Source organism: Periplaneta americana, chromosome 3 (assembly GCF_040183065.1).
Source record: "Periplaneta americana isolate PAMFEO1 chromosome 3, P.americana_PAMFEO1_priV1, whole genome shotgun sequence".
Taxonomy (NCBI): domain Eukaryota; kingdom Metazoa; phylum Arthropoda; class Insecta; order Blattodea; family Blattidae; genus Periplaneta; species Periplaneta americana.
Genome location: NC_091119.1, coordinates 103,275,560 through 103,294,518, shown reverse-complemented (window position 1 = coordinate 103,294,518; position 18,959 = coordinate 103,275,560).

The following is an 18,959-nucleotide window of genomic DNA, read 5'->3' as shown; positions in this document are numbered from 1 at the left end:
GTTGGCGAGTTGGTATAGCGCTGACCTTCTATGCCCAACGTTGCGGGTTCGATCCCGGGCCAGGTCGATGGCATTTAAGTGTGCTTAAATGCGATAGGCTCATGTCAGTAGATTTACTGGCATGTAAAAGAACTCCTGCGGGACAAAATTCCGGCACATCCGGCGACGCTGATATAACCTCTGCAGTTGCGAGCGTCGTTAAATAAAACATAACATTTCACAACACGATTTCTGAGTCTTTAGTTTTGTGGTGATATGGTACGGTGCGTGATAAAATACAATAGCCCTATTAAGCCTATACAACATGTGCCTCCATACAGAAGTTCACTTCTTTCCACACGCATATCTATATCATTTTTTAAATTGTAATTATGTTCAATGCATCGGATAATAAAAATTCACTAGTCTAGAGCCTATTACCTATAGGCCCTAATACATAATATGTACAGTAGAAGTTCACTCCTTTTCACACACGTACAAAACACTTTATTCTACGTTCACTGACGTTGTTTTAACGGCAAGTTTCAGTACTTCCTGTTCTGAAGGTGTCTTGAAAGGCTTTTTTGCGGTCTTATGTTTTTTCTTTGAAATGATACGGATTTGCTGATCAATATTTCTGTTTGAGTTGCATTTAGATGGTTGTAGCAAGGCTGATTTTACAGAATTTTGCTTAGCTGCATTAATAATCGGGGCTACACCTTTTATAGCTTTCCTGAGTATATTTATTTCTTCTATTGAATTCAATTTCACCAAAATAGAATTAAATTCTCCTGAAACTTCAGCCTTCAGTTTTTCTACATCACTTGTTGTAAATGAACTGCTTCCCACTTCATTTAATATAGCATTTTTTTCGGTAAAATTTGGATCTTCGTCAATTATCAGCACATCTGAATCTTTGACAGCATCTGATGGCCCACAAGTAGTACTCAGTGACCGACAAACTAAGTGTATATGTTTACACATGTTCCACTTAGTGCTTGCGTCAATACATGTGCAACTAAACTTATGAATGCAAGCACAGCAGTGTTCACATATAAGAGAACATTGACAATTGGGTTCAACAAGATTCACAGTGTACAACTGAGGAACTTGAGATGATGACGAGGCAACAGTCCAACTATTGTCATCATTTGCGAGTACCACGTCAGAACTCATCTCCATGGATTTATTATGGCGGGCTCGAAGATTTTTCAATTTGGAAGTTACTTTCCCTTTTTCATAAATGATTAGGCGGTCAAATAATTTTGTTTTAATCAATTGCATGATAGCATGTATTGCTTTGTCCATTCTTTTGACTGTTTTGCCTTTCAAGAAGGGATGCTTCAGGGTTTTGTGCATAGATTCCAAATGCATATTTGTGTTGATACCAGCGTTTAGCCGGTAACAGTAAGCCCAAAAATTACAACACTTTACATAATTTTGCTGAAAATAAAATGAAAAATCTTTTGTTAGTTCGTCCTCATACAGTTGTTGCATACTCGCATCTAACATACGATGAAATGCAGTTTCATCGGTCTCTTGTAAAAGGGTCCTTAACAAATCGTATGTTTGTTTCTGCTTTTCTGAATCTTTAATTTTGGAAAGATTCTTCTGCCAGGCTCTAAGTACATGCCAAGTACAATATAAACGTTTATTTGCATTGCCCATTATGTCTTGCCAAGCGTTATAAAAAGTGTCTGCTATGTCTGGCATGAACACATTGCAGCTTATGTTGCCAACTTTTCTTTTCACAGCTTCGAAAAATATCTTCAGACTTGTAGAATCCATTCGATTGGATATAAGAAAGGCACAAGGGAATCCTTGCCTTAGATTGTCAAGAACAAGCAAAGTTGTCATTTCGAAGCCGTAAGCATTCATGCCATGATTACTGTCGGTTCATATGATATCTGACCCGAATTTTTTAAGTATTTCTTCTTTTGACTCTGTCATTATTCCAAGAATAAAATCATTTTCCAGAAGCTGTGGATATTCGGGTAGAATGACTCCTTGTGGCTTATACATTAAAACGCAACTGTTATACGACTGTTTTTCTGCCTCTACCCAAGCCTCCACGCTGACTGCATCATTGGAGTGTCTAACTGCTTCATTGTTCAAAGAAAATTCTCTCTCATTGTTATACAGATCATGTTTTGTTATTAGATGTTTTCGCTTCAGTTCTACTTTGGTCACAGAAGACCGTACATTTGTTAAGATTTCGTCATATGGCACTTTCATTGCAATTTTAGTGGCAATTTCTTTGCGTTCATCGGAATGTAAAAGTAACTGGGCTAACTCATTTTTATGTCCCACATGCGTTGCACAATATTCCACAAGTACCCGCCCATCATCATGGAAAATTGTTTTCATCCTTGCAGAACAGTAGCCATCGATTTTTGATGAACCCTGTATTTTCAGCTCTCGTTTTCTGCTATCAGGCGAAACTTTGGGAGTGTAGTACCCAGACCGATGACAATAGAAAGTAGCCGACTTTGATTTACAAGCTAAGACCTTTTCTGCTCTCGTCTTGACAAACAAAGCAACGTCGCGATCTTCAACCGTTCTCTTCCAGCTGTAGAAGTCTAAATGCGTCGGAAACTCTTGTGCTTCTGCTTTCAATGTGATATCATGGGCTTCATGTACGTGATGTTTAAAACTTTCGTGGTCACAAGAATTATGATGGCAGAGAGGACATTTAAATGATTTGCTCACTAATTTTGGAGGCTCTTTTAAGTCCTAGCCGGGATGAATATTAGAAAAGTGTCGCCTTAGGTTGTAACGTTTTTGAAATGTTTTATCACACAAATGGCAGGTTAACTGAGGTGGCATTTTGGTAGTACGTTCACAAAATATAAACTCATAAAGTTAACTGCACAAACACCAAAATCAAATCACGATGTACTGCAAAATGAAACATAAAATATGTAATGTCAATAATTTACACTATATTATATAAACAAAAACTGCGTGGAACCATAACAATACGTGAAATAAAATAAATCTCAATTACGCAAAGTTTTCACCACAAACGCAAGCATAGTAAGCAAACGTAGTAAAACAAAAAACATGTACTAAAACTTTCTATTATTTAAATTACTGTACCATACCCAAAGTTTTCACCACAAACGCAAGCATACATAATAAAACAAACAAACATAAAAATACTAAAACTTTCTATTATAACAGAAACACAGCAAAACAAGCACAAAAATACCAACACATACTAACATTGTCAGAATCCGCGCGAAAACACATTTGACTCTTCCCTCCCACCCATCAACAAAGCAGAGCGCATGCGCCAAGAGGGGAGCCCAGTGCTGTCTGTAGTCTCTCGTGTAAAAACATACGCAATGGCCTACAGTCAATATTTTAAGAAGTGAAACTTAAGCAAATCATTAATAGATTAACCCAGTAAATACACAAACTTTAAATTAAAATGTAATAGCTGGGCATACATTTCTTACGTTAGTTTTATAACTTTAAAAAGAAAATTGTTTCGTAGATACATTGCGGAAGCAATTAATGAAACGTATGTGGCTACCACAGCCACGATTGTTACGAGCGTCAAATCATAGCATGGGAGAGAAGAGAATCAGCTGTAGCGTGCAGCATTTAACCTGTTCGCAGCTTCTGAATATCAAATGATAGACCAATCATATAATAAATAGTATCTTTATTAGCTATTTAATTTACCTTCCAAGGTTGTAACTATGAACGTTTCATTCTATTTATTCGTTCAAATCGATGCTTAAATAATACAAACCTTTCTTATCGCTTATTATCAATAATTGTCTGCCGTTGTGCATATATCGATAGCGCATGAGCTTCCCAACACAGGACTGGGTGTTTATCCGTTGTCTTGTGATTGTTCTGCGATATCTCTGCGGTGGTGGCCCTGCGTCACGCCGATACCGTTTTCAGGAAGGTACGAATTTGTGAACCTGCCCGCAGTGATCTATAAGTCGGATATAAGGGGAGGTTTAGCAGAATAAGAAATAAATTTGTCAAAGTGAAGGTATTCCGCGAATTGCGATAGGCGACTTCTTTACACCAAATCATGACAGCAGGCACTGCAGATAGACTAGAAGGTGAAAAACAGCCTGTCTGTCAGTCTTGTTTCAGTGCAAAATGCAATTATGCGACAATATTATTCATGGTACGTGAAGCAAAATCCTCGTAGTTGAAATATTATGATATATCAGTATTGTTCACGTACAGAGTAGAAAGTAACTGATATAAAGTAAGTAACTAGAAAATAAAATGACCTGGGCGGGCTTTAAGCCGTTTGGACAAATTTATCTGAATTGGGCTCCACGCCTATGGAGCCCTCGTACCTAAGCACAGTGATTTTTATTTTCGGGACCAATCTATGGAAAATTAAATTATGGTTTATTTAACGACGCTCACAAGTGCAGAGGTTATATCAGCGTCGCCGATGTGCCGGAATTTTGTCCCGCAGGAGTTTTTACATGCCAGTAAATCTACTGACATGAGCCTGTCGCACTTAAACACACTTAAATGCCATCGACCTGGGCCAGGAACGAACTCGCAACTTCGAGCACAGAAGGCCAGCGCTACACCGGCTACGCTATCCAGGCCAACCCAATCTATGGATACTATAGGAAAATACGTAGCAGATCTGGAAATGACAATGACAGATGTGAAGATAGAAGAGAAACAAGAATAAGTGAAGTCACCCTCGGTAGCATAGTTGGTATAGCGCTGGTCTTCTATGCTCGAGGTTGTGGGTTCGATCCCGGCCGAGGTCGATGGCATTTAAGTGTTTAAATGCGACAGGCTCGTGTCAGTAGATTTATTGGCATGTAAAAGAATTCCTGCCGTTTAAAATTCCAGCACACCAGCGACGCTGATATAACCTCTGCAGTTGCGAGCATCGTTAAATAAACCATAATTTATTTAAAAGAATAAGTGAATATCATAAAGTTGTTAATTTAAATTATTACAGCTTGTGGAATGAGGTACTGACGACAATTCTTCCAGCAGAAGTTAAAGTCCATATGAAAATATTTGAGTATTTCGCTCGCAATAGGTTTGGTACTACATTTCCAATTTTCTTTTTTCATTGTCCTTAGGATCTTCCTGACAATCCTAGTGACTGTTCGTCAAAAGAAAAGTTTTTCCATGCTTAAATGGATCAAAACTTATATATTATTTTAATGTACGGAAGTACATATGATATTTCCATGCAGATATTCTGCGTCATCGTACGAATAAAGAGTAGTGGAACGGAGAAAAATTCTCTCCGGCACCGGGATTTGAACCCGGGTTTTCAGCTCTACGTGCTGATGTACGACACTTAATCCGTCGGCTCCCGGCCAATTAGTCACTCATAACGAGTGCACCTCCGCATATATGTGGACATTGTCCTACGTTCATAGACATCTATGACGTAGTAAAGAGGGCAGGCCACTAGAGGGAACCCATGAGGTGGAAATTGAACTATGAGGATTCGATCCGACACCGGGATGGGAATCCGGTGTGGCTTAGTGGATAAAGCATCAGCATGTAGAGCTAAAAACCCGGGTTCAAATCCCGGTGCCGGAGAAAATTTTTTCTCCGTTCCACTGCTCTTTCATCGGATCAAAACTTATTTGACATCAAAGCAAAGAATCACAATCCAACAAAGGTATCATTTTGATATATCGTATTATTGAGTAAAATTATAAATAAAGAAAATTACAAACAGACAATATTAAATAATAATAATAATAATAATAATAATAATAATAATAATAATAATACTTGATGGCTTTTAAGGAACCTGGAGGTTCATTGCCGCCCTCACATAAGCCCGCCATTGATCCCCATCCTGTGCAAGATTAATCCAGTCTCTACCATCATATCCCACCTCCCTCAAAGCTATTTTAATATTATCCTCCCATCTACGTCTCGGCCTCCCCGAAGGTCTTTTTCCTTCCGGCCTCCCAACTAACACTCTATATGCATTTCTGGATTCGCCCATACGTGTTATATGCCCTGCCCATCTCAAACGTCTGGATTTAATGTTCCTAATTATGTCAGGCGAAGAATACAATGCGTGCAGCTTTGCGTTGTGTAACTTTCTCCATTCTCCTGTAACTTCATCCCTCTCAGCCACAAGTATTTTCCTAAGCACCTTATTCTCAAACACCCTGAATCTCTATTCCTCTCTCAAAGTGAGAGCCCAAGTTTCACAGTCATACAGAACAACCGGTAATATAACTGTTTTATAAATTCTAACTTTCAGATTTTTTGACAGCAGACTAGATGACAAATGCTTCTCGACCGAATAATAACAGGCATTTCCCATATTTATTCTGCGTTTAATTTCCTCCGGAGTGTCATTTATATTTGTTACTGTTGAATAATAATAATAATAATAATAATAATAATTATTATTATTATTATTATTATTATTATTATTATTATTATAATAAGCTTAAGAATAGGCCTAAATTTGGTAAACATATATCTTGGTGCGAAATTAAAAAAAAAATCAAACTGTGTTTCGTAATTCTCCAAGAAGAGCAACGGATATTTTCAGACTAGTAACTGGACATAAGTCTTTGTCAGCGTATCTCTTCGGAATTGGGGTTTATGCTTACTTCAACCATGAACTTACAGCACATACTGAACTGAACGCTCTCAACGTTTCAGTAAATAAAAGTTCTTAATAAAATCGCAGATTTTTACTGGCATATTAAAAAAGTAATGAGGAAAATCAAATGTTACGAGTACTTGAATAAAATTATTTGAGATCAATAATGCAGCAAGAAGGTTTCAACAGTTTCATAATTTTATTCTGTCCATTGGACATGAAAATTACCTGGAGCTTGTTAAACTTAGACAAAATCCTAAAAGTCTTTGTAGGGTAAAATTCAAGAAAGACAATTTTTCCACGTTAAAGCCCTGATCACATACACACAGACGCACGCACGCACACACACACACAAAGACCGAAGTACTGAAGACAGTACGAGAAGAGAGCATGAGGAGTTGGGAACGAGCTACAAACAACGGAGCCGAAACAAAGAAGTAATTTCCAAGCATCGCAGAGGGACTAGTTACGAAAATCCCAATTACATCGGGACTCACAACCATGCTCACAGGACACGGAAGAATAAGAGCCTACTTCTATAGATTCCACATAACACCAGATGCAACTTGCCCCTGTGAAGGTGGAGACCAAACCGTCGACCATCTTCTGCTCGAATGCTCCAAATACATGGAAAGGCAAACACTGCGGAGAAACATAATAACCAAGAGAGGAATTTGGCCACCAGATAGAAGAGACCTAACAAAAAGATTCTTAAAAGACTTTTGCAAATTTGTGAATTCAATTGACAAGCATATATCTGTACATAGTGTAAATACATAAACGTAGATTTAGGTAAGACAGAATAGGATTTATTAAGTAGTAAAAGCCAAATTGTACAAAGCACAACATTACTAAACTCAGGCATTCCATACAAATAGCTTATATTGTAATTAGTCAACAATCAATTATATGGCAGCTTATCAATCATCAACTTAACACAACTGGAATTCAACTTAATATGCATCCCAGGCAATACAGACGTAAACCAGAACATGTAGTATTACAAACTGTAATGGAACATGTTGTTTAATTACGTTTCTAAAAAAAAAAACACACACACACACGTCTGTGATCAAGGATTAAAGGCACTAATACTAATAGCCTATGTATTTCCACATAATAACGACATAGGCTTGATCGTCGAGTAATTGAGGACTGAATATGGGAAACGATGAAAGTCCCATAATGTCAATTTGTTTCCTTGCATCAAGCGATAGTAGGCTTACCTATGTGCGTGCTTTGTAGCCTGATAAACGTGGAAAGTGCCAGATCCATCCGGTTTAGTCATAATTTTTGTCGTAAGGTTTCCCTGATGATGAATAGGCCTATCTCAGTCGAGTGACACTGGGGAACGCTGGAAGTGCCTCTGCTAGGCGTGATGCCGTTTGTAGTTGAAAGGGGCGGCCGGCTTGTTCTTATTTTATTGTGCGATTGATGTTTAAGAAATCCAGTTTTTCTTCGGCCTACATTCTCTACTTAAATGGTCAGAGTTTAAATTTATAAAAATCCAGTTTTTCTTACATCCTTATCCAAATTTTCTCATGTTGGGTTTTAAGGGGTTTCTGTTATTTTTTTAAAGTAGACTAATACAGAATTTTTAAGTCTAATACAAAATGCAAACTTGTAGGCCTAATAAGCTGAAATAAAGGTTTCGAAAAGTAAAATAACAAAATTTTGTAAAATAAATCTTAGTATGTAGGCCCTAATTCATTTATCCCTAATGCTTAGCCTATTATTTTCATAACAATTAGCCTATTCATGAGCCTAATCCTACCAATACACAGTAGGCCTGTAATTTATAGGCTATTATTTCAGTGCAATAAAATCTGTTTCTTAATGAAATATGTGGAAATGGTGAACCATGAAAGTGCCTTAATGAAATATATGGAAATTGTGAACGATGAAAGTGCCAGAATTATGGAAAAATACTGTTTGGCAAGATTACCACACTTTTTGTTAGAGACACTTTAATCGTTTACCGTATTGAGTCCTCAATTATTGTGTACAGCAGTGGCGAAGCGTCCACAGACGCGCTGGAAGCGGCGCTTCCTCTTCTGCTTTGTAATACTGACGATTTTATTTCATTTATTTTTATTTTATATTTTGTCCAATAACATAATTCTCTCATTGCGGAATTGCGTCTATTTCCGTTAAATATGAATTTCGTTTGCGGAATGGAATCTAGAGTGAGACCGGTAAGTTAGCCGAGTAGCCACTTTTAACCTAGTCCACACTCCACTGCCCGCGCCACCCTGCATTTCCACTATTCGCCACTGCTAACCACCCTCACTTCTCCACTGCCCGCGTCTGCCTGCTTGGAGACTTGGAGACGCTACACAAAGCAGAGAGTCCCCATTCGCAGTGGCCAGTTCACGCGTTGGTGCTATGTAAAGTGTTATTTTTCATGGTTATTTAGATGTTTTCGTGTTGAAGTGAAGAACTTTGTATTAATATGTTTTCACTAGTTCCATCCATATCGTAGTATTGACAGAAGTTCTTCTGAATTCATGTTGTGAGTGATCATAGTGTTGTTTGATATGGAGGCAGGAAGCTCAGATGTCGGCCGCGTGCTTCCAGCATGTAACAGTAACTCACTTCCCCGTCTCACTTCGCCTTCCACTCCCTGCTGTTCAGTTGACCATCTTATTGAGCAGAAGAGTTTCAGTTCATTATGTTACCAAGATAAAGTGAATAGTATTCAAAGTGGTAGGCCCTTGGGTAATCTTAAGCTAGAAATTCAACAAAAAGGACGTAAAGTATTTACGCGCCACTTTAATATGAAAATGTACGATTCAACATCGTGGTTATGTGGTTGTAGTAAATTACAAAAGTTGTTTTGCTGGCCCTGTCTATTGTTTTCCAATGAGAAAAATGTTTGATCTAAAGCAGGTTTCGATGACCTGACTAATTTTCATAAAGCTCAAAAAAGACATACACTTTCTCAAAGTCATATACAAGCTCAAATCCAGTTAAAACAGTTCGGAAAAGTACGAATAGAACGTAGCTTGAATGAACACTTACGTTCGTCTATTGAGGCCCACAATGAAACTGTTAGAAAAAACAGGAGATTAGTTACTCATTTTATTAAAGTTGCGTGTTTCTTGGGGAAACAAGAACTAGCTTTTCGCGGCCACGATGAGTCAGCAAACTCTATAAATAGAGGAAATTATGTTGAATTATTACACGAAAGGGCAGAAATGGATCCCGAACTACAAGCTCATTTAAATAATTCAACAGTTTTTTCAGGATTGTCAAGTGTTATTCAGAATGACATCATATCATCCATTTCAGAATACATGTATCGAGAAATTAAGAAAGATGAAAGTCAAGCCCCCTTTGTCGCTGTTATCTTGGATGAAACGACAGATATCAGTACAAAATCACAACTGTCGACCGTAATTCGGTATGCGAACATTGACGGTAGTATTGAGGAAATATTCCTAGGTTTTAGGAACATAAGTGAGGACCGTTCCGCGAATGCCCTAGCTCAGCATGTTTTCAATACTTTGATGGACTTTGATTGTGAGAAAAAGTTAGTTGCTCAGACTTACCATGGAGCAGCCTTATGGCAGGACAACACAGCGGGCTTCAAGTTCGGGTGCGCGAAAAATGTCCCCAAGGAATTTTTGTGCATTGCTACGCCCATAGATTGAACTTGGTTCTATCACAAGCTGTTAGTTACATCAAACAGTGTAAGATATTTTTCATCACTCTCACAGGTTTCGGGACATTCTTTTCCAAATCTACAAAGAGGACAGAAGCACTAGATACTGAAATAAGAAAACGATTTCCCAGTTTAGCTCCCACAAGATGGAACTATAACAGCAGGTCCCTAGAAACTGTGTATGAATACAAAATTGAATTACGCGATTTATTTGTGTCCATAAATGAAAATTCCGACAAATGGGATTCTGATACGATTATTTTAGCTGCAAGCCTGCTTTCAAAATTGCAAGACCTTGATTTCAATTTCCTTCTTGTAGTATTCGCTTCAATTTTCCCCCACTCTGATGCACTCTTTCAAGTTCTTCAAAAAAAAATTCTTGATATTAGTTTCTGCATAAAGAGCATTGATAACTTCACTGCTCATCTTACACGGCTCAGAGAAGATTTCGACTCTATATGGTGTAAAACTGAAATCGTCACCTCTCAGTTAGAAAGTGACTTGCTGCCCACAAATCGCACAAAGAGAGCTAGACTAGAAAATGTTTCAGGCGATGATAGGAAATCTTTATATAGAAGATTGTTTTTCGAAATAATTGATGTTATGAATGCTAACATTAACCACAGATTCAGTGACATTTCCAAGCTAAAGTTCCTCCCTCTTTTAGATGTCAGAAATTTTCACAATTTTGAAAAAAAGTTTCCGGAAGATGAACTTTCAAATCTAAAAGAGAGTTATGGTAACTTCTTTGACTTCCCTAAATTGAGAAGTGAGCTATCTGTACTGTATAAAGAACCACATATGCACAAAGAGAGTATCGTTGAATTGTATAGGTACTTAATAAATTCTGATCTTACGGACGTACTCCCAGAAGTATACAGGCTTGCCCAACTCATTATAACCATCCCAGCATCTAGCGCTTCTGCTGAAAGATCTTTTACAACGCTGAAGCGCATAAAGACATATCTTCGAAACTCTCAAGGTCAAGATAGATTGTCGTCACTTGCTCTTCTTAGCATTGAGAAGGCTTTGCTTGCAAAACTACGGAGAATACCGACATTTAATGATGACGTCATAGACATCTTCGCCAACAAAAGTCGGAGGATTGAACTCAACTTCAAAAAATAAGGTAAGGATTTTCAGGTTTTATAAAAATGTTAACATAATTCAGAATGCAATTAAATTTATATAATCTATGGCAAAAGTTGGAAAAGACCCTTCTATAGACGAGCTTCCCCTACTCTTGGACCCACGCCTCGCCACTGGTGTACAGCCTATGTAATTAGATCTAATATCAAGCATAAATGATTGTGATTTGAACTTACACTTCTACCTGCTAGGAGAGACACGAAAATTTCTATTCCGCCGAATGTGCCGACGTCAGTATTCTGTACGGACATGACTTTCTCAGTAGCGTTTAACTTATTTAGGTTATATATATTTTTAGGCCTATTTATATATTAAGCGGAGCCGTCCCGTGTGCCCCGTCGTGCAGCAGGAAGAGGTAGAGAGCATACCTGCTAGCGACTACGAACGCACCACAGTGCAGTGTGTTCTCCGCGGGTAACAGACGCTAGCCCCAAGGTGCTCTGTTCTGATGACCGCTGCTCTAGAGCGAATTTAAAAAATAAAGGTGATAGTGCATCTTCTTGCTTTAGTCCACAGTGAATTGGAAACACATCTGATAGAAATTGACCTATAAGGACTCTGCTGTACGTTTCACTGAGACATTTTAATTAATCGAACTAGTTTCATGGGAATACCAAATTCAATAAGAATATCATGTAAAACTTCTCTTTCAACCGATTTTTATACCATTTTGAAATTATGAATATATGAAATTATAACTGATGTACTGTACTTTTATAGGCTAGTCTAATTTTTTCTACAATATCTGTCAAATACAAATATCTGATCAATAGTTGATCTATTACGCCTAAACCCACACTGATGATCCCCGAGAAATTTCATCTACATATGGAATTAAGCTCCACAAAAGAATATTGGACAAAATTGTGTACGACGACAACAAAAGTGAAATTCCTCGAAAGTTACTGCAGTTAGTCTTGTTCACCTTCTTAAAGATAGGTACAATTATGGACTCCTTCCATTGTTCTGGTACAATTTCCTTTTCCCAAATAGCAAGTACAATATCACTATGGACTTTAATAAATTTTGAAGGAAACTAAAGTAAAATAACAGTAAATACCAGGGATGAATCAGCCGATATGTGTCTTTTACTTCAATACAATTTCCGTAACCTATTCAATTAAATACATTACATTATTGTGATATACTTCTTTATAATTATATTTGTTAATTTGACTAAATTAACATTAACGAACAAATTAATTTTGTGTACGATGACAGTGAGAACTTTATTTATGAAAGTAGAAATATAATGCAAGTTGATCAAGTTATCGTCTTACGATGAAGACTAAATGCCTGGCTGTTATTCCTATCCCAGTAGTTTAGAAGTTGCACCACAGACAGCGAAATAAGACGAATCCAAGTGTGACGCTGCAAGGTCAACTTTTCCCATAAAAACTAAAAGGCAGGAAGGGAGTTTCGTATGTCAGGAATTATATTGGCATTCTCCTCACATCTGTATCGTGTTCGGTGTGGTGCGCGGAGTGTTTCATTATTCTTGGAATAAATGTGTTTGTAAATATTCAAATTCTGTTAATTTTGTAAGTAAAATTACCTGTAATGCGTGTGTCGGCATAAGAGATATTGATTTATTATGTGCTAGATAACACAGATTGTTCTATGTGTATTAATATATGAAAATGGAAGGAACGAAGATTCCGGATCTTAAAAGGTAATAATGCAATGTCTTGATCATTATGTAATGATAATTAACTTATTTCACAGGCATTATGGCAGTTATGTAATCGAACTCATTATTTCATCAGACTATGTAAAAGACCTCGAAAGGCTGGATTGTGAAATGTCAAAATTTATGTTCCAATTATTTTGTTTTCTGAGTCCGTTTTGCTTCATTTAAAATTGTAAAGCTAGATTGAAAATCTTTGCTTCATTTAACCGATTCGGTCCATTTATAAAATCATAAGAAGTAACGATCACATACAAGAATACTGTTCAATCCTGACCCCCAAGGTCAAGGAAGACGATGGTCAAAAGGTTACATGAGCTTGGTCAGCGACCTATCGCTTATCAGCCTTCCGATGTCTATATAAACCCGCAACGCATTGCAAGACGCGCTTGCCTGTCGGCACTTGGTAGCAGAGACCTGCATCAGAGCGAGCGCGGGATATCGTTATCAGTCCAGGAAGGCACTGACGGAATGAATAGCGATCATCTACGAATATTTCCGATAAATCACGAAGTAAAGAAACACACCGAGCGATCGGGTCTGAGGACGAGCGCTCGGTGTTCATAAGTGCTCTTCCTGTAGCAGTAGGTGAATTGTAGGCTTGTCTGATAGTACGTTTCATCAAAACGAATGTTGAAGATGATTCAGTAGTATCGACGTCGATCTCAAGCAGAGGCTCGGACACCGTCTCTGTTGATGGTAAAAGGTTACAAGACACGATGTCAAAAGTATATGCCGAAAATAAAGTTAAATCAGCAGAGTCAGAGTAGTGGAAAAAAGGGAAAGCAGTTACTAGCTCTGCTTGGACTAAATTCGGAGAAGTAAGGGATAAGATTACCTTAAAGTACATAGGATTGTCCACACCTGTGGAGTAACGGTCAGCGCGAAACCAGGTGGCCCGGGTTCGAATCCTGGTCTGGGCAAGTTACCTGGTTGACGTTTTTTTCGGGGTTTTCCCTCAACCCAATACGAGCAAATGCTGGGTAACTTTCGGTGCTGGACCCCGGACTCATTTCACTGGCATTATCACCTTCATTTGATTCAGACGCTAAATAACCTAAGCGTCGTAAAATAACCTACTAAAATAAAAAATAAAAATATTCCCAAGTTAGTATGAGTAAAGTTCATACTACGTCCGAGATGAAACAAAATATATCGCTACTAATTTATTATTTGCATTTCATACATCGATAGACATTTTTAGTTACCACGTATTAAATGTAATTTGTCTGTTTTATATACGTTTTATAGTAATATAACCAAACATTTCATTTGCATTTACAGTAATTATCACGATTAATTGTTAAACTAAGTAGGAACGAAATATATATATATATATATATATATATATATATATATATATATATATATATATACGGCGGCCGGGTAGCTCAGTTGGTAGAGCAGCTGGCTACGGACTGGAAGGTCCGGGGTTCGATCCCAGGTGGTGACAGGATTTTTTCTCGTTGCCAAACTTTCAGAACGGCCCCGAGGTTCACTCAGCCTCCTATAAAATTGAGTACCGGGTCTTTCCCGGGGGTAAAAGGCGGTCAGAGCGTGGTGCCGACCACACCACCTCATTCTAGTGCCGAGGTCATGGAAAGCATGGGGCTCTACCTCCATGCCCCCCAAGTGCCTTCATGGCATGTTACGGGGATACCTTTACCTTTACCTTTTATATATATATATATATATATATATATATATATATACAGAAAATCATTTCAGGCTATTTCAATCTAAACAAAGAAAAATGTGTAATTAATTAAATTTCCACTAAATATATAATTGTTGAGAACAATCGAATGATTTCTATAATGATTATTCCATTGTAGGATTAAATCATTCGAATGCATGGATGAATTGTTCAATAAAATTTCAGTATGATGATTACCAGGGAAAGGATTTATATGTAAATACATATTTACTTATAAAGCTAATATAATTTATATTTTGCATTATCTTTATGTTTCACAATGTGTAGGGTTGAAAAATCCTACTTTTATTTTCCATATTTTTCCATATTTTAGAGTTTAGTACATATTTTCGTTAATTTCCATATATTTTCCATATTTCATATAAAACAGTCCATATTATATTAGGTTTAACAATAAAACAAAACAAAATTCCATTAACTTTTAAAAATACATTTCAACAATAGAGATTTAAACACATGTTCAGTAATCCCTTTAACATCAGAGTTATTTGAAAATTAGCAGTCCTATCAACAATGGGAAAGTAAGTTCCAAAACTGTATTAATTTAATTTAAAATTTTTAACAGACTTCAGTTGTGCAGCTCAACAGTTAAATGCCAGTCAGAGTACACATAGGCTCAGTTTTGTAAATCATACTATAAAGACGGTAAATATGCCAAAAGTACGTCATTCAGTCAATTTAAAATCAAAACTAACAAGTTACATTTCAGAATTTAAAGAAGATGGTTTATCAACTGACAATAAAATATTATTTTGTAATTTGTGTCAGTGTGCAGTATCATCTACACAAAAGTTCCTGGTGCAACAACACATTACAACTAGTAAACATCAGGCCAACAAACAACTAAATTCCAAGCAGAGACAATTGTTTTTAACACAACCAACAACATCGAATGTAAGATCTGAGTTTAACATCGACCTGTGCCGTTCTCTCATCTCTGCTGATATTCCTCTCTACAAACTAAAGAATAAGGTCTTCAGGGAATTCCTTGAAAAATATACTCAACATACAATCCCGGATGAGTCAACACTTAGGAAGACGTATGCTCCATCCATCTACGATGAGACAATACAGAAGATAAGAGATGAAATTAAAGATAGTTCAATTTGGGTTTCCATTGATGAGACTCCCGACAAAGAAGGTAGACTTGTTGGTAATGTAGTTATCGGTTTGTTAAGTGAACAATATTCTGAACGAATTCTTTTACATTGTGATGTTCTAGAAAAGTGCAATAACAAAACTATAGTTAAACTGTTCAACGAAGCTATGGGTATCCTGTGGCCAAAGGGTATTATGTACGATAATGTGTTATTCTTTATTAGCGATGCTGCCCCTTATATGGTCAAAGCTGGACAAGCATTATCTGTTGTATATCCTAAATTGACTCATTTTACTTGTGTGGCGCATGCATTTCATCGTGTGGCAGAAGTGGTCAGAGACAATTTCCCTAAAGTAGATTTGTTGATTTCATCAGTGAAAAAAGTATTTCTCAAAGCTCCCAGTAGAGTTAACGTGTTGAAAGAAATGTACCCTGAAATTCCATTGCCACCAAAGCCAATTTTAACTAGATGGGGTACATGGCTAGAAGCAGTTGAATATTATGCCGAACATATAGACTCTATTAACAATGTTCTCCTTGCATTGGACTCTGAAGATGCAGTCTCAATTGATACTGCAAAAACAGTTACCTGTGACATAAGTGTGAAGAATGACTTAGCTCACATTCAGCATACATTTTCATGCATCATAAAAACGCTCAAAAGTCTCCAAAATAGGCACCTTTCACTATCTGAAAGTTTTGAAATTATAAATAGTACTGTGGAACAACTGAATCGTGGTAGAGGTAAAGTTGCAGATGCAGTAAGAGCTAAGGTGGACACTGTACTTTCAAAAAACCCTGGATATGAAGAACTACAAAAGGTTGTTGCTGTGATGAGTGGTGAATCAACAGTGAAGATTAACTTGGACTTATCCCCAGCAGACATTGTGAAATTGAATTATGTACCAGTTACTTCTTGTGACGTCGAACGCTCTTTTAGTCAGTATAAATCTATCCTCAGAGACAATAGAAGAAGATTCACTTTTCAGCACTTGAAAGAAATGTTTGTAACCTATTGTTATGGTAACAGACAATAAAAATTGTGTTTTGTTGAAACTACATTGGAAGATAAGGTACGTCCATTATATTTTTTGTTTAGTTTGATTAAAATGTACCAATATTTAACGTACATAGTCATTTTTTTATAATTTTAAGTCCATATTTAATTCCATATTTTGGTAAAAATCCATATTTAATTCCATATTTTGGTAAAAATAACTACATATATATTTACATATTTCATATATTTTTAGTCCATATAAATCCGTTCCCTGATGATTACCTATACGTAGGTCTAGTCTGTGAGCAGCGCTCTTTTTTCTTATCGCCATGTAGGTCAGGTGTTTAATTTAATGAAGATCAGGGTCAGATACTGGGGCTGTTAGAAGAGTCAGTACGCAACACCCACACAGAACATTCGAAGCTTATCATTCTATTGTTGCGTCATATGATTCTGAACTCGAAGCTCTTATCATTATCATAAAATGGAACATATTCTGTTATGCGAGTACATATTTTGTATAACTTCATACGGCTTGTTGTGGTGGTAAGCAAAGCCAATGAATAATCGAGTGATATTGTGGATATTTCTATTATTTCGAATGGTTTTGATAATCAAATAATTCGAATGAATTCATTCTATTTTTACCAGTACTTGTACTACGTAGTACTGTAGCATACTGCTTCGCTTACAGTGGTTGAAGCGAGCGCTCGTTCTGACAGGGGAGCGATCCCCCGGGCGAGCTCGAGCGAGCGGAGGCCAAACCCGAGCTCGAGCGATTACACACGAAGAGCATTCGGTAAAACCGATCTCAGATATCGTTAAGCATCGCTCTCTTGCAGGTCTCTGCTTGGTAGGCTAATAAAGCTTCATTGTCTCTCGCACCTAGGACTTAGTTCCTGCACGAACCTTCATCTCTAGTCCTGTTCGAAGCTCGAGGGCAACGGACACGACAATTATGCTTAAAGATAAAAATTATATTGAGTGTTAAAATATAGCGTAAAAATGTTAAGTGTCATTAGCACATAGTGATGTGTAGTATTGTTCATGAATATCGTTAATAATTTCATTGAAAAAATATAGGTAACTTACGTTGCAATTTTAGTATTGCGTTATGCATAGGTACTGCGTCCGAATTTTAGAACCAAGCATTCTAATTCTTCCACATGTAATACATTGCTAGAGGTTTTAGAAAAGCGACGAATATTTTTTTAATAATATAATTATTTGTATATCATTTATTAACTTCTGCTTAAATTTGGTGAATGTTACTTATGTCCCGCCCACTATAGGAGACATAGGCCAGTTTTACACTAATCCTAAACATTTAGTATAACTTGTTGCTTGTGTAGGCAGTCTTTTACATTAGATTTGCGAAAATTGGTTTATAGCGCAACATTGGCAGTGATGAAAGTGTGAAATATTCGGATGAAACGAGCGTTGAGCGACTTCCGCCGATTTTGGAATAGACACTGACGCACTAAAACTGCCAACATAAAAAACAAAAATCACACTCAATCGCTTTCACCTTCATCTTGACGGGCTAACAAAAGCCTATCCTAACCTAACCGCGTCGGTGTCTATTCCAAAATCGGCGGAAGTCTCTCAACGCTCGTTTAACCAATATTCGTTCAGTGGGCGGTGGATAATCTACATTGACCTTAAATTTTTATCTCTATATTTATACGTTCCAATGTATTGCAATGTTCCATTATTAACGATAGATGTGTAGAAGTTTAATGTGTCTTATTATGTGATATATTCTACAAATGTTTTCATAGTTTGTTAGCAATTCGTAACAGTCTTACGTTGTAGGTTGCACTATTCTCTTCACTGTTTACGTGGAAATATGAGATAATATTGGTAGCGCGGTGTGATGAAATCTAACCATAATAATGTTCGCGTTCATACGGTAAACACAGAGTGTGTCATTATTTTAACTGATGTCATAAGAAAGAAAAAATGTCCTTACAATTTTTTTCTAATTTCAATATTTAACTAATTATTAAAGTTTACAATAATATACGTTTTACAACGTTGCTGGATGGGAAGGAGGGAGTTTAGAAGTA